The following is a 7,653-nucleotide window of genomic DNA, read 5'->3' on the forward strand; positions in this document are numbered from 1 at the left end:
ATTACATTGTACTGTAGAAGAAAAAGATGGTCTAAGCTAGGAGTTTTAAATAAAAGCTTCATTTCCTTCATTCTCCTCCTTGAAGCTTTTATGTAACACTCCAACTTGATGCTTCAAATAATCAAAACGACATTTTGTTAAAGGCATTGTAAGCAAATAAGCCAATTGAACTTGTGAAGGACAATATTGCAAGTTCACTTCTCCTTCCTTCTCAGCTTGTCTGATGGCATGAAACTTGACTTTTATATGCTTTTTTCTTCCATGATTTACTAAATTTTTGGCCATAGCAATTGCAGATTGATTGTCAACCATAATCATAGTAGAATTGACTCGAACTTGATGCAAATCACTTAAGATTTTCCTTAACCAAATGGCCTGATTTACTACTGCTGAAGCTGCTATATATTCAGCCTATGCTGTTGATTGTGCCACAACCTCTTGCTTCTTTGAATTCCAACAAAATGCTCCAGACCCAAATGTAAATAAATAACTAGAAGTGCTCTTCATGTCATCCATAGAACCAGCCCAATCACTATCTGAATATCCCAATAAATCTGATCCAACTCCTCCTTCAAACTTAATCCCATGATTGATAGTACCTCTGATGTATCTGAGGACTCTTTTAGAAGCACCAAAATGCATTTGAGAAGGATTTGTCATGAATCTGGAGAGTAAGCTTGCAGCAAACATTAAATCTGGTCTTGTTGCAGTCAAATATAACAAACTTCCCACAAGACTCCTATATTCCTTCTCATTTGTTGGCTGATTTCCATCTTCTTTTGAGAGCTTCGTATTCATGGCCAATTGAGTGTCTATTGGTTTGCAACTTTGCATATTAAACTTCCTCAATACATTAAAAGCATACTTTTGTTGTGAAATGAAAATTCCATCAGTCTTTTGCTCAATTTCAATACCAAGAAAATACTTCATCTCTCCCGAATTTGTCATTTCAAATTCTTTCTCTAGTTCATGAGTAAATGAGCCAATTTGCTCCAAATTACTTCCAGTAATGAGCAAATCATCAACGTATAAGGAGATCAAAATATGGGAGTAGTTATTTGTTCTAACATATAGTGTATGTTCACTCTCACTCCTTTTGAATCCATTTCCACATAGATATCCAGCAATTCTACTGTACCAAGCTCTTGGGGCCTGTTTCAAACCATATAAGGCCTTTTTTAGCCTGCACACATAATCTGGATCTGATTTTGAATGAAAACCTTCAGGTTGTTCAACAAACACATCTTCTTCCAGTTCTCCATTGAGAAAAGCTGATTTTATATCCAATTGATGTATTTTCCATTTCTTTTGAGTAGCCAAAGCAATCAATAACCTGATTGTGTCATGTCTTGCAACCGGAGCAAAGGTTTCAAAGTAATCAACACCACTTTCTTGAGCAAACACTTTAGCTACAAGTCTTGCTTTAGACTTGTAGATTGAACCATCAGGATTTACTTTGGCCTTGTAAATCCATTTCACTCTAATCACTTTCTTATCTGTGGGCCTTGGCACCCACATCCAAGTCTGATTTTTATGGATCATTTTCATTTCTTCTTCCATAGCTTCAATCCATTCACGATGTTTTGCTGCTTCATCATAGTTGTTTGGTTCAACAATTGCCATGTAACATCTTTCATAAACTTCATTCAAAGGTCTAGTTCCTCTAGGAGGTGGACTAGACCTAGAAGAAGACTTAGATGGACCATAATTTGAAGAGCTTAACTCTACCATATGTGGCTGAATTTCAGGAGCTATGATTGGAGTGTTCTGTTGCATAATTGGAAAATGAACAAATTGTAGTTGTGGCTTGGCTTCCTCCCAATTCCATTTAGCATTTTCATCAACTTTAACATCACTAGAAACTGAAATTTTTCCAGTTTCTATGTTATACGCTCTATAGCCCTTTGATTGAGAACTATCGCCAAGAAAGATTCCTTTTACTGCCTTGTTATCCAGCTTACTTCTTTTTTGATCAGGAACATGGATATAGCACAATGATCCAAACACTTTGAGATATTTTGTTGTGGGTTTCATTCCATTCCATGCTTCAATTGGAGTCATATCTTTCAAAGCTTTAGTTGAGAGTCTATTTTGCAAATACACTGAAGTGTAGACTGCTTCGGCCCAAAATCTTTTAGGTGGTCCCTTCTTAGTTAGTATGCATCTTACCATCTCCATGACTGATCTATTTTTCCTCTCTGCCACTCCATTTTGCTGTGGAGTGTAAGGGATAGTAAGTTGATGGTGAACTCCATTTTCTTCACAAAATTGATCAAACTTTGTTGAAGTGTACTCCTTGCCATTATCTAGATCTCAACACCTGAATTTTGCAACTTGATTGTGCTTCTACATGAGCTTTGAATTTCTTAAAAACATGGAACACATCTGATTTATTTCTCATAAAGTACACCCAACACATTCTGGTGAAATCATCAATGAAAAGCACAAATACAAATTTTGACTCAATGAAGGTATTTTCATAGGCCCACAAATATCAGTATGTACAAGTTGAAGTTTTTGTGTTGCTCTCCATCCTCCTTCAGTTGGAAATGATTCTCTATGTATTTTGCCAAAATTACAATTTTCACATACTCCTCTCGGCTCTTGAATTTTAGGCAAATCTCTTACCATACCATGTGAATGTAAGTAGGCTAAGGATTTATAGTTAAAATGACCATATCTCTTGTGCCGTAAATTTGACTCATCAAAGTTAACTTCCGAAACATTTGCAATAACACTTTGCCAATAAAGACTGAAACTTTTGTTCTTCATAGGCACACATGCTATTTCAACATCATATGAATAATATATTTTGCACAAATGATCTTTAAATTTCAATGAATAACCATTTTGAACCATTTGACCCACACTCAGTAAATTTGAACTTAAACCAGGTACAAGTAAAACATTATCAATGTACCTTGTTCCTTTCTTTGTTTGGACAGCAATGGTTCCCATTCCTTTTGCTAAAACGGCTTCTCCATTTCTCATTCTGATTGTTGCTTTACAATCTGGATTGAAGTTGCAAAAGATCTCCTCCTTGCTTGTCATATGGTTTGTACAAGCACTATCAATGAACCATGAATCTTTGCCCACCATATTTGACATATGAAATGCAAGAAACAAGTGATTCTCTTCTTTCCTTTCATGAGCAAGTGAAGCTTGTTGGTTTTAAGGTCTTGATTGATGTTGTACTAAGGTCTGATTCTGGAGTTTGTCTCTACAAAACTTCTCCACATGACCAAATTTTTTACACCATCTACATTGCTTAGACTTCTAGTAATTCTTCTCCAAATGGTTTGTTTTGTTACAATTACCACAAGGAGGATATGTATCACTCCTTCCTTTGTCCATTCCTTGTTTACTACAGCTGCCTTCTCTCCTCTTTTTTCCATCATATTGCTTTTTTTCACCACTTCCCCTTGAATATTGTTGCTTATGTTTTGCTGTGAAAACTCCTTCAACTGAATTTTCTACCTTTACTGCTTGTCTCTGTTCATAAGCTAATAGAGCTCCTGTAAGCTCAGTTAATGAGAGATTTGACAGGTCCTTTGTATGCTCTATAGTTGTTGTTACAGCATCAAATCTTTCAAGCAAGGTAATTAGCACTTTTTGAATCACTCTTTTATTAGAAACTTTTTCCCCATTTAACTTGAGTTGATTAACAATATCCACAACTCTTGAAGTGTATTCTTTTATTTTTTCAGCTTCTTTCATTTTGAGATTTTCAAAATCTCTACTCAAAGCTTGTAACCTTATAGCCCTTACCTTTTCAGAGCCTTTGAACTCTTCTTCAAACTTGTCCCAAGCTTCTTTGGCTGTAGATACAGCAACTATTTTGGGAAAGATTTCTTCAGACACAGCTGTATATAAGAAGGAAAGTGCTTTCATATTTTTCATGGATTGATCATTCTGTTGCTTCAGTTGTACCACTGTATAGTTTGCATCAGATTCGGGTGGTTCATACCCTTACTCAATCACTTCCCACAGATCATGTGCCATCAAGAAAGCCTTCATTTTGACATACCAAAAATCATAATTTTCTCTAGCATTGCTGGTAATGGAAGTGAAGAAGAAGAACTTGTTCTTGCCATCTTTATCTTCTCTCACAGCCCTTAAGATCAATGGTAGCTCTGATACCAAATATTAGTTCCTTCTTCTCCTGTAAAAGAGTTCAAGAACCTGCTTTTTATCTTCCAGAATGAAAGAGAACCAGTAATCTACTTGAAGAAGCAAAGAAAAAATTACAAAAACAGAACAGAAAAAAGATACAATTGCTGGAACAAAAAAGTCAGATTTTCATTCATTCTTTTCCCTTTACATACGTAGCCTATACACTGCCTTTTACAGATAAAATATAAAATATACAAAAGTCATAATATAGACATGGTCATTGCAGCTTACATTACATCGTACTGTAGAAGAAAAAGATGGTCTAAGCTAGGCGTTTTAAATAAAAGCTTCATTTCCTTCAATAATCATGATGTCCTCTTATAAGGTTTTCGACAGGACTGTGAAATGCGACACAAAAAGGAAAGTTGCAAGTGCTTCAAAATATGAGATCGGATCAAAGGAAATTCAGAGATGTTCACCAGTGATCGGGAAAATTATCACCACAAATGATTTTGTCAAGCAGTAACTCACACACCAGTTGAAATAGATAATGCAAACGAGATACAATTTACAAAGGAAGATTTAATTTACATAGATCAAATTGTCAAGAGCGTTCATTCGAAGAAGGGAAAATGTGTCGATCAAGTAACATATTGACATTGATATTCCATTTAAGTATATGAATTTGATACTGCCATCTTTATTAAAGAACAATATCAACAAACCATTAATATGTTTTCATTTAATACATGTCAGGGTGGCAATACATGATACCTTCGTCAAAAATTTACAAAGTAGTGGGAGTCGGAGATGACGTCGTCGTCTGGGCTCATTTTGCAGATAAGGTCAGTGATTAAATTCGATCTTTATTGCAAACCATCTCACTATGTGATGTCAGATATGAATGTGAAATTGTAATTATATACGCTATCTTCATACTGGATGTCGCGAGTAATCCAAAGAGATGAATGCTGGTATGAAATGTGCACGAAAATGTAGATTCAGATTTCTATTTCAATCCTGTTCCAATAGGAAACAAGATATCCCGCCGGGTGAGCCAATTCATAGCTTGCTGATTGGTAACATAGATTCACTTACGACAGCAATGAAATGTGTACCATATTCTACATTGCATTTATAGAAGTCCTTTAAAATTATCAATTCAAATGTGATTATGCTGAATGATTTTAATTAACTAAATTTTTTTTCTTTCCGGATGATGCAGAACAACAACCTAGGTTATACCTTGGCATATGAAATTGGAAACAACATATCACAGTCATGCGCTTTTGGGCATAAGATGCGATGTTTGTAAAATCATGTTTTGTGCTTTGCTCACTGGTTTTGTCTGTCATGAAATGCAGGGTAACCCGACAATTCAAGATATGATATGAAACCGTTCAAAGAAGACATGTTGAAGCCGGACGATGATGACGTAGTTGCTGGTTTGGCGATGGATACAAACCCGATCACATGTAAGTATACCCGTGCAGTTTTGATTTTATAAATGAAAGTACATTCATTATCATCATCACCCAATAACATTACAAATTTTTTAATATATCCACCGTTGATTTACAGAAAATTCAAGTTCTCACCATCAAAAGATTCAATTAAACTACCATTTCATTTCGGGCCATATGTTATCACTGTTAATGTAATAAATAGATTAGGTTAAGGGTAGTTTAGTCTTTTACTTTATCCTTAGTTTTGTAGTATATAAACACTTTGTATCTTGTATATGTTGCCCTAAGTTTGGAGGCTGCTACGATTCGTTTTCTCTTCCTCCATTTTTCATCTGTTAGTTTCTTCTCATTTGTTTGATTATCATCTTTGGTTTGTTGTTTTCTACAATCACGTCAAAAACTTGGCACAATAAGCTACGGCAGCAAAACGTAAACTTCAGGGATTCGGTAAATTTATTACACATTAAGGTAATGTTATTTTGCACACCAATTGTACTAACTATGTCCCCATTAAATGCATTTCAGCATCTAACATATGCTTCTACTACTTCCATAAAATGCTCAAGTTCAGCGGGCTGAATATCAGTCAAAATGCACAATGATTGACACGTTCTTTGGTGCCATGGTCTGGTCTGCTTTTGAATCTTACAAGAGCGACATTTGCTCAATATGCAACTTCAGATCACTTATTGAGATCTCTGGTGGTCACTTTATACATTACAATACGATCAGGACCGAAGCGAATCAAATTCGAATGCCTTTAATGATGGGAAAAGCTCATTGTATTCATGGGCTCTTTAACATCAGAGAGAGAACTCTGACAGCGTATAATTCCAGCCGCCTCACAGTCAGAGACGAGATGGTGATGAACGACGTCGAAGCTTTTGCGTACGTGTTGCCATGATTGATGTTGAATCTAAGTACATGGCTATCTAGTATCGTGGAATGAGATGAGCACGTGAAGCCATTACATATCATCATTACAACGAATATCCTTCAAGATGATTGTGGGTTAGCGAATTTAAATAATTAATTGCATTTTTTGCCGAAATGAAACATGGCTCAGAAAAGTACATACGCACTCATGATAATTATATATTAGACTAAACAAAAGAAAAACAAACACTAATCTATCCAGTTGAAAGGCTCAAAGGAGCAAAATGAATGTTTTTCATTTCAGAAGGATTTTTGAAGTTATTAGTTGATATGAATGGACTGTAATATAGTCACTGACCTGTGCAGCTATAATTATCTCGTCAGATTTTATTAAGTAACTATCTTTTTTTGTTCTTCATTCTTCACACTTTGTACTTTTTACCGGGATGGTTATTTTGTTTGAATTGTCATGCCGTTCCTTGTTTAGTGCCGATTTTTATGATTTACATGCTGTAATACACAGCTTATTATGGTTAACATCATGTGTCTCTGTTTTCGGTAGACACGACTATGGTCTATACGTCGAATTCATTATGGATCAAGAGATAAACATGATGTCCAAGATATTCGTCCTCAAAGGTTGAGGTCACATATGTGTTGATAAATTCCATGCAAATTTCTTCTTGACTTACCAAATCTCGAATGAAGTGAGACGTAGTTCAATATGCTTCGATCTGGCATGAAAAACTGGATTTTTTGTCATAGCAATTGCTGACATATTGTCGCAATGTATTGTTGTTGGCTCTTGTTGTTCAAACATCAAGTCTTTTAGAATTCTTCTAAGCCAAACTGCTTCACAAGCGGCATCCGCAGCTGCAATGTATTCCGCTTCTGCAGAAGATAGTGCTATAGACCTTTGCTTCCTCGAACTCCATGAAATAATATTTGTTCCAAGACAAAAGATGTAGCCCGATGTACTTTTGCGGTCAACAAGTGAGCCTGCCCAATCACTGTCAGTGTAGCCAACAAGGTTGAAGTTATTTTCCTTTTTGAACTCAACGCCTTGATTTTTTGTACCTTTAAGGTATCTCAAAATTCTTTTTGCCGCCGTAAAGTGATTCTTGCTTGGTTCATTCATGAACCTGGAAAGTAAACTCACTGATTGAGTGATATCCGGCCTTGTGTTGAGGTAGATGAG

Source organism: Olea europaea, chromosome 9, assembly GCF_002742605.1.
Source record: "Olea europaea var. sylvestris chromosome 9, O_europaea_v1, whole genome shotgun sequence".
In the NCBI taxonomy this organism is placed as follows: Eukaryota; Viridiplantae; Streptophyta; class Magnoliopsida; order Lamiales; family Oleaceae; genus Olea; species Olea europaea.